Here is a 9,902-nt window from a genome sequence, read left to right as displayed (position 1 = left end):
AATCTGACTTCTATTAAGTCTTCTCCAACCCCTGGAAAGACAAATCCTATAAAGGAAAAAAAGATGTCAAGCACAGACATTAAGTTTGCAAAAAGTTGCAATGATTGAAGAAGTTATTAACCCATAAGCATTTCTTGCACCCTCTCTTCTGGGGATATTTGCTTTCCAAGCTCTTCTGTTGAACAGACGGGATCACACAAGCATTCTCTTTGGAGCAGCTAAGGAGGTGACCTGAGTTAATTTGGCTGATTCTGCCTGAATTGGATGACGAACAATTCACCTCCCATTCCACCAGAGCTGGAAAACCCGTGAGCTCCAGCTGGTGCATCCGTGCAGGTCTGAGGCTCCAGCTGGCTCTGCAGGGGCAGGTCAGCTCTGGGCTTTAAGGTGCAGTCCACAGATTCACCCCAGGTCATTAGCAAAGCAGAGTTAACCCCTGATTTTGTTAATCAGAGATCGTTATCTTGGTTCAAACACTGCATTGAGAAAGGTCATCATCTAACTTAGCATTTTTGTCCTTTGGGTCTGTCCCGTGAGTTCCTCTGTTTCATACAAACAATTACTTTTCATATATATAACTGGTTTTCAATCTCCCTCTGAATGACAGGGAATATTGCCTTCCTCTGAGACCATCAGTGATATTAAAATTAGCTCATCTTAAAACCATTGACACTTACATGAAAAATGCATTTTTAATATAACTGTCATTGTTTCCTACAGCTTGATTTTTAACTTGGACTCTATAATTAATTAAAGTATTTACCTAATAAGACCATATCCAAGATTACCAGACTAGTAAATATGATGTAGAATTACTTCAACCATTTAAAGCTTCACTTTATTACAAAGCATTATTCTGCTTGGATTTTATACCAGTCTGCATTTGAGTGTACCGACCTGTAGGTAATACCTCTTCATACCTAAACTCTGTCTGCCTGATTATATATTTTTAATGCATAGTTTCCTTTAAGTAGCCTTACACTAAATAAGGTCTTCAAAACTCTTCAAGAAAAGAATAAACCATATTTCATTCATGTAAAAAGATACTAAGCTTGGCTTTTCTTTCTTTCGTGTGCATGCTGCTGCTGAAAGTGTCTTCAGCCAGGACTTGGGGTGTTTCACTAGACAAGCAAAGGTAGTTCTGCTTGCAGCCATGCTCAGCAGAACAGTGCCATCTAGTCGCCTGCGAGGCAGCGATTCCTGGTCCAGTTGTGTGACCTGTCTCAGTGTGGGCTGTAGTTCCCCACAAGGTCAGTTCACTGCTGTTATGACTTGGTTTTATGGAGCATTTCTCTTAACCTGCTGTTATATCCACAATAATGAGGTTGCTTCAGACTAAGATTTCTTCACGTTGTTTGTTGAACACCCTGACCACAAAAGAAATAGAGCTGAAAAACTGTTCACAGATTTCTACATGGGTGATTGTGGTTATAATCAAGCATCATCATAGATGTGCCACCCTGATAACACAAAGTAAATTTGCTCCTATAAGCTTATATAAAATCCTCATTTTTTTCCTTATCTTGTTGAATAAATTGCATTTCTTTAGTTAGGAGAGAGCAGTCCCACACAAAACAATGTATTATCCCAGTACAGAAATTAAGAGTCCATTCCTTAGGAAAGCCTTAGGACTAAGGCAGTTCTCCTGCTGTGTGACATAACTGCTTTTCAGTTTCATTTGCTTACTCTATCTTATTTCTTTATCTTGTAGATTTAATTAAGTCATTCAATATTGAATCTGATGAATATTTTAACGGACCTTTCCTGGGTGAGTTTTACAGAGTATTAAGTGAATCTAAACTGGTAACTAAAAGGTTGGAGCAGAGGTATCTGTGAAAAAGCCCAAAAGCTGGAATCACTCATGTTGACACATGAGTGCAGATATTTCTTCTTTATTTTTAGAAGGTGTAATACATCATAACAAGACTTTGTATATAATTTGTGGTGAGGAAGGGATCCTGTGACTAAGTGATAACACTTTATTTTTCCTCAGCTACAGGTAGGATGTACATGGTAGGAAATAAATAGTCCTCACATACTGTAAAACCATGTTCACACTGGAACCATGTTATGCAGCTTAAAACGAAACCTACAATGCACAGACTGATTTCTGCTCTCCTTTGACCTGGTTTAAGTTCAGAGAGTCTACTGGGACCATTACATTCAGCAGCAAAGGAATTAAGACTCAGATCTTGAATCATATATATTACTTCCACCACCACAGTGCCCAGGAGCCCGAAGCCCTGGTTCAGACCTGTTTATCCCAGCAAACAGAGCACATCGAAGGTATGGCATAAGAAACAGCAGAATTGACACGAGGCAGGACAGTGGCAACAGCCAGTGCTGACCACCGTTGCTGGAGATGTCCATCGGGAGCTTCATGCAAGCCTTGGGGGGAGATGACCCAAAGGTGCCTCCTTGAAAATTTAGCAAGTGCATGGTGGAAGATGGTGTTACAGGAAACTGAAGCTGCAAATTAACTCCTGGCACTGAATAAGAGGTTCAGGTGGAATAGACAGAGGCTTGGATGAATTCAAGACACGTGGTGTGTAGCTGGAGAGCAGCAAAAGGAGAGTCCATGGAGAGTCAGAGAGAAAGGTGACACTGCTGTAGCCACAAGCCAGGAAGGTGCTCCTTGAATAAAAATTTTGATAGGTACAATTGGGCAAGAAAACACATGTCAAAATCATCAAAAAATATGTCACAGCAGTCAAATATTGATATCATAAAAATCTGGCCAAGTTTTTAGCTGCAGGATAGTAAGAAAGATCATAATTTAGAAATATTAATTAGGAAAACTGTTGGTGTTTCAGAGTTCTTGCCAAAGGTGCTGGCTGTGCTATGGGCTTGACTGACAGGCAAGATGGAGGCAGTTTCCATGGTGATGACCAAAGGTGGAGGAGACATAAACATAGACAGGACCAACTATCACATTAACAAACTAAAGGGCAGACAAAGTGGGAGAGGATCGAGAGCTGATGAGAAGTCATTAAGGCTCACAGATTGAAAGCCGCAGAGAGGTGGAGCAGAAAAAGCTGATGAACCCAGGACTGGCAGCCACATCGAGAAGATGTGGGAGATGGAGAAGAATCCGGTAATGAGGAGGTCAGAGCAGAGCAGCACTTTCTGAGAACGAAAGCAGCTGTGTGGCTCCTGTGGCAGCTGGGAAAATTGTAATCAGAGCTGTGGGCTAAGTGAGGAGCTGAGGGTAAAGCAATGAGCATGGAGGAGTCAAATAAGCAATAGAAAGCCCTGTAATCACTCAGGGTGAATTTGTTAGATTTTTAAAGGGGGTGCAAAACATTATCAAGACTGTGGTAAGCTCCTGAAGTTCAGAGAGGGATGTAGACTGGTTCTTAATTAAAACAGGGAGAACTTCACTGAACTAGCTGTCAGTCTATGGTATTCCTTCTAATGGTCTGGAAGACTTCATGGGAAGGGCCTCAGGTATCAGCTAATAGTTGGCAGACAGGTAAGGCAGAGCACTTAACCATGGGATGCAGAAGGCCCTGGAAGTGCAGCATCTAGGTGGGTGAGACCACTCCGATATTTCTGCTCAAGTAGAGATGCTACAGCAGAAAGAATGGAAAGGATTTTAAAAGAAGTTTCCACGAAACTCCAGAGAGACTGTCCATATGTACATGATGCTGCTCTCTGAAGGTCTCGGATACAGAAGCAAACAGAATTGTGGCCCTGCACCCTGTGCAGGATTGATGGGTGAATAAAAGCCATTGACTGCAATGGGGCTTTCTTGGCCAAAAAGCTTTGTGGGCTGTGAAAATGCAAATTTCCCAGAAGTTGTTTTTTCCTGCATGTCTCCAGAAGGTGAGAGCTTCTTTAAGATTAAGTGGAAAGGGTAAAAAGAAATAAAAATCTGCTTTAGCCTGTATAAAGACCACATGATAACTGAAGAACTATGTCTCTCCTGTGCATGACAAGGAACCAGACAATAATAATAGTAGTAGTAATGATAAAGTATGGGTAGACTAGTTGTACACATATATCTATCCAGCTATGTATAATATATGAATCTTGAGATTATGCAGCCCTATGCTTATACGGGACCAACTCATCAGCTAGTGCAATTCTATTAACATCCATCAAGCAACAGGTAATTACATGCAGAGTGTATGACTTTTGTGCTTAGGTTTTTTATTGCTCATTTTAAGGTGAAGAATCTATTCTTCTTAGCAGAGAAACAAGTAAAGGATGGCACTGATAAGTTACTGATATTAATGGAAACTACCTGTGTGGATTCTCCATTCATAAAATACTTCTGTAGCACAAACTCTTTAACTCAGTGCTATTTGCTCTGTAATCCATTATATTGTGTGATCTCAAAGTATGTTTTGTTAGCAACAGTAGTTCACAGAGATTTTCGAAGCCGTAATAACACATATATGTTACATTCATAATTTTGTTTTGCATTTAGACAGAAGTTCATTTATTTTACCTTGGGTGTCTTACACTGGGGGAAAAACTATTAAAAATGTTTTTTTCAGCTATATAGTTATTTTTCCTGGTATGTTTTCTTTGTAGAAGGTGAAAATATTTCTCACAAAGATTTAGTAGCAGCCAAAGGTTAAAAAAATTCTTAGTGACGAGATGGGCCAAGCATAATCAAAAGTCAGGAGGCTTGGCAAAAGTTCTGAGCCATAGCAGCTGTGTGTGTACTGTAAGGCTGTAGTATGGTAGCTACGCCTAGTCTGGCCACCTGCAGACTTTACATCAGGGCAAATCTGATCTGCATCACTCTTCTGTGCACCTTGTTTTTTTTGGAAAGGAAAGAGAGTGGCCAGGTGGGGCTCTCCAGTGGGTCCCTGGGTCTTGGCATCTAGGGACCTGTGTAACAGGGACCTGTGTGGGTGTACAGTTCATGGTGGAGACGTGCTCAGCAAGAGTTTACATTGCCCAATAACCTGTCAACAATGCTTCATTTTACAAACCTGTGGCCTTAGGTCTAATTAGGCAATACTTCTTGTTCTGCTCTGCGAAAGCTAGTGGTCTCTTGGTCAGACTATTTCTGTGATATCCTGTATTGCTTCATTTTCTTGCTGCCCTATTAGTTATGGTCATGATCTCACTACATACAGTGAGTTCAAATGGAAAACTTTAAGGACCACAGAGGCAATACTAGAAAAAGTACTAAAAATTTCATCAGTAGCCATGTTCTGTACTAAACCAGTGGCCTGGCATGGGCTTGCCTCCTGGAAATGCTGCCTCTTCAATTATAGATTAAGTTAAAGGTTTACTACTTGAAAGAAAAGAGCTGTACAAACCTTTTCTGATTTAGTGTGAAAGAATGTGTATGCCTTTGATTTCAGATATGCAGGCTTGAAGGTGAAGCAGGTAGACCTGGTTTCATTTCCTGCCTTTGCCACAGACTTCCTATGTAACCCAAGATAAGCAACTAAGCTCTGTGTTCATTATTTCATGCTCTGTAAAATTGGGATAATAATACTTCCTTTCCCTGTGTATGCTCTTATTCTTGCCTAATAAAATATTATGCTTTCTTGCTTAATGTAGCTGGTGCATTTGTGTATTAAATAAACAAGCACATGAATACCGAACTCCCTTTCCAAGACTTCATAACCATGCATTTTCAGGACTTGCTCATAAATGTAAATTGGCCTTGAATGTGAGTGCTTGTACAATCTGTCTGCCTGTTCAGCTGGTTGCAGGTATATTCAGGTCTGGGTACTGATCTAGAGTTGTTTCCAACTGGACTTGATAAATAACGCATCAGTTTTCAGGACCTGATAGTTCAATCAGAATTAAGGTAGCTTTTTCTTTATTTAATGTTCATTATCAAGTAATGAGGAAGGTTCATACCTCCAGTGCATTATATGAGGGAGTCAGTAACTTTGGAAATCAAGAAGTTATTTTCTTTCTGCTTCCCTGGAAACTCTTAGTTAATAACGTATTAATGTAACTAACAACCAGCTGGGAATTTTTAACTGGTGTTTTCATGACAAACTGTACCTGCTGTGAATGGCCAGAATGCACTTCATGATTTTCGTCATGAAGCCTTAGAATGCTGAGTCATTCAGGAGGAGTAAAACAGTTATGGAGGGCCAACGTTGATGAAAAGCTCATTAAAATGATCACTATTAGTTAATGGATAGAAATACATTTGGATCCAAGGCTGATAATGTGACTGTGTTGAGGAATGAAGTAGAGTTATTTACATCTCTTTACAAAAAACATGAGAAGTGAAGTTTTTTATCATCCGACTAACCCAAATTTGAGTAAATACATGTATTGTCTCCCTGTAGTCTCAGTGGCTATGACTTTACTCTTTACCTGCTTCGGTCCTCAACAGCCATGTAGATGTTCATTTGTACATAAACCAATGCTGTGTTCTGGTTCGGACTTGGCTGTAGGTAGAGGGATTGATCTCTGACACAGAAGTGTTGCCAGTAGGGAAAATGACATCTATCAGCTGCGTCATTGCCTTTTGCCAAGTAGTGGGAGAGAAGCAGGGCTGTGTAACCTTACCACCTTGTTAATACTGTAGTTCTATTTTGCAGTGAAAAGGTGCTAGTTAGATCTGATCATTAAAGCAATGAAATATTTTCCTATGGTTAGGACTGGAGAAATATTGGTTCTTAAACAAATAGCATTTTATGACTTTATTGTGCATGGACCTGATCTGTTGGTGGCATATTCTAAAACTAAAAATGTCCAAGTTTCTCAGCACTTGAGCCTAAGAAATTAAATCAATAACTGTTAATCTTTTGCATATCTTGCCCTTAAGATTTATGTATTATATTTTTACGATTTTATTTGCTTACATGTTTTAAGGCTTTGTTAATGTCTACCTGCTTTGTTTGGCACATATCAAGTAGCACCTACTGTCAAGGAGGCTGCTAGTATAACTTAGTTCAAAATGCTTACTGTGTACTGTAAATATTGTTAAATATTCTCTAAATCCAAAGTGCAGACTGCGTCTTGTGGTTTGACATGCGATAGAACTGCAATTCCATTTGCTTCAGATAGACATAACATTTTATTGTATGTTGCTGTGAAAATCACAACCTCTGTCCTATTCTTCATCCCGTTTAGAAACTTAGCCAGTCCCTGAAACCTGCCAGTATAGGTTTAGATACAGCTGTTTTCGGTTTCCTGTAGTGCAAGTAACCTCCCTGAACTGCTGGTGCCTCCAACAGCACAACTGTGGTGGGGAGGAGGCACAGGATGCAAGGTCATCTCTAAGACACTATGAGAAGCTCACATCCCTCTTGATGTAGAAAGGCACTAGGCCAAGGTAGCGGGGTTGTGTCATGGCAGCTCTGTGCAATTGTTTGTGAGGGGGAGCAAGTTAAAATAGTGTCTAGTAAAAAATGGTGATTATCAGAAGCATGAAAAGAACCAGTGCTGGGGAGACACCTTCAGCCAGGCAGCCAATAAATCAAAGCAACAAAGTCCTTTTCCTCTCAAGTCACAGCCTTGTCTTGCTTCCCTCAAACCATATTGAAAAGAATAATTCTGATTTTTCCTTTTATATTATAACTCAATATATACAAAACATAGCAATGAAATAATAAAGGAAATCCCCAAGCAATTCTGCTACCAAAATTAAAAACATCTTTTTATATAAAAGTAATCTTTCTGGAAAGCTTTTTTTGTTTGTTTGTTTGTTTTGTGACAGTCTGTTAAGTATTCCTTCCTGTATATAGAACAAAAGCATATCTTTCTGTAGAAAGTGTGAGACTTCCTGGACTATTCCTGCTAATTCTATATCTCCACTACTCCATCAAAGTCCACTATAGCATTTGGAGCCTGCCGATTTTGAAGTTACTCATGTTAGCTGTACGCTGAATGAGGAAACGGCATTATATTATCAGAAGTACTATTTAGCTTTGCTTTGATGTCCTTTCTGGCAGCCTTACCATCTGCAGATGTATAAAAGTAACACCTGTTCAATGAATTCAGAATAAGGACAGTTTATGGAGGCATCCACACAGAACATTACAGAAACTATCTGGTAGCCTGGAATATTAAAGAGAACATCAAGAGATAAAATACTGATCTTATTCAAAACTCCTACAGCATTGAAAACCAGACAATAGTACTCAGGGTTTAGGAAAAAGATTGATCTTTCTGACAAATGGAGAGTTCAAGGACAGACTTATCATTAAAAATACTAAAAGTTTGGACCAACTCCTCTGAAATCAAGGGAGTTTCTTTGAGTTTACACTGATGAAAGTAAAATTAGAAATTAGTCTTCAGTCTCTAAATTTTTTAAGTAGTCCGGTAAATGGATGTCTGTACTCTTCTTCTTTACCAGAGGGCTTTCTATTTAGTTCACATTTCATTTCTTCATGGATCAGGTTCTTCTTGGAGAGAGCGAGCTTTATCTTCTGCTATCTGTTGATTCACTTTCTGGAAATGAATGTTTAGCCTTTACTTGCCCATTAATCTAGTACTCTAGGACACATCTATTTTATACATTTAAATTCCTTATGCCTGTGTGTGCTGTGATTTTAATTCTGTCATTTTAATCCAAAATATTAATAATTTGTAAGTAGGTTTTCTCTGAAGGCTCTGTATATGTGGGTATAAAAATACATACTAACAAATCATAGTGACATGGTTAGTGGAAAAAGTTAATAACAGGAGCAAATTCAGACATTTAATTATTTAAATTTCTAGAGGACTAGATGATTGTGATAATACTATGGTCTATAAAAGTAAGATATCCCTAAAGATTTCTCCTTTTTAGAGTTATGCACGCATAATTACTGTATTATGAAACATAATTATGGTACCCTCAGGATTTTTCCGTAGTCTTTACAAGCAACCTGGCAAGGAATTGATAAAGTGTGGGAAATAATCCAATAAACCAATTTGCATTAGTTTTGTCTCACAATATCAATTTAAATTCAAAACTATTAAAGTATGATTATAATACTCTTATAACAAATTATTTTATAAAGTGCTCCTTAAGACTACATATAATAACAAATAAATTTATTCCTCTCTGGGGAAGTGGTCCTTTAAAGACTGGGATATTGTACTTTTCATAAAGCTATCTAGTATAACACCGAATTTTGTTGCTTGGAAACAGTTGTTTTAAAGCTCATCCTTTTTATATATATCGTTAGGAGTGCTTATTTTCATGCACCTCTCTTAGCTAATCTACACTGAATTTCCTCTGCCATTTTTTTATCCTGTCACCTGGGTCCATAAGGTGTCTCTGCCCCTCTTTACAGCGGCAGTTGTCTATACCTTAGTGTCAGCAACAGACTTCGTAACCTTGTTATTTATCTCCATGACTGGGTCATTATCATTGAGTCATATATGGATCCCATCGCAAAAAGGTGTCTACAGGATGGTATGACGTGCATATTTAAGGACCTGTATAGGAGGAAAAAAGAACTGTGGTCAACATCTGCAAAAGTGGTGTTTGCACTGGGGATTAGAAAGCTCCTCTTTCTCGTTTCCTTCCTCTGTCCTACTGTGAAACTGCACTGGGTCACCCGGATTGAGCTGTCTTTGTACAAACTAAATCTCAGTGTGGATCCAGGATTAAGGAGATGAGGGACACGTGCATACCAGTGTGGCTCTTGGCTGCAACTGAACATAATTTCCCATGCTATGCTGATCTGCATGAGATCTTTGAGAGGAAGGCTGTGCTTGAACCTCCATATGATACATAAGCTTCTACAATGAGTGCTGAGTGTCCACAAGCAGATGTTGTAGCCTGAGAGCCAGGTCTTCATCTTAAATTCCTCAGTGATTAAGGCCACAGTGGATGTAAGGAAGGGACTTTCTTACCTGCAGCAGCCCCAAGGACTGGTGAGCGAGTGCACATCTCTGGTGCAATGGAGCACCAAAGATTCACAGAGTGTCTTTATGTGGGTAATGATATTGGAGATGAAGAAAGACAGGAAGCAGAG

Source organism: Balearica regulorum, chromosome 1, assembly GCF_011004875.1.
Source record: "Balearica regulorum gibbericeps isolate bBalReg1 chromosome 1, bBalReg1.pri, whole genome shotgun sequence".
In the NCBI taxonomy this organism is placed as follows: Eukaryota; Metazoa; Chordata; class Aves; order Gruiformes; family Gruidae; genus Balearica; species Balearica regulorum.
The sequence above is the reverse complement of the archived record's forward strand: the minus strand, read 5'-3'. Positions refer to the sequence as shown.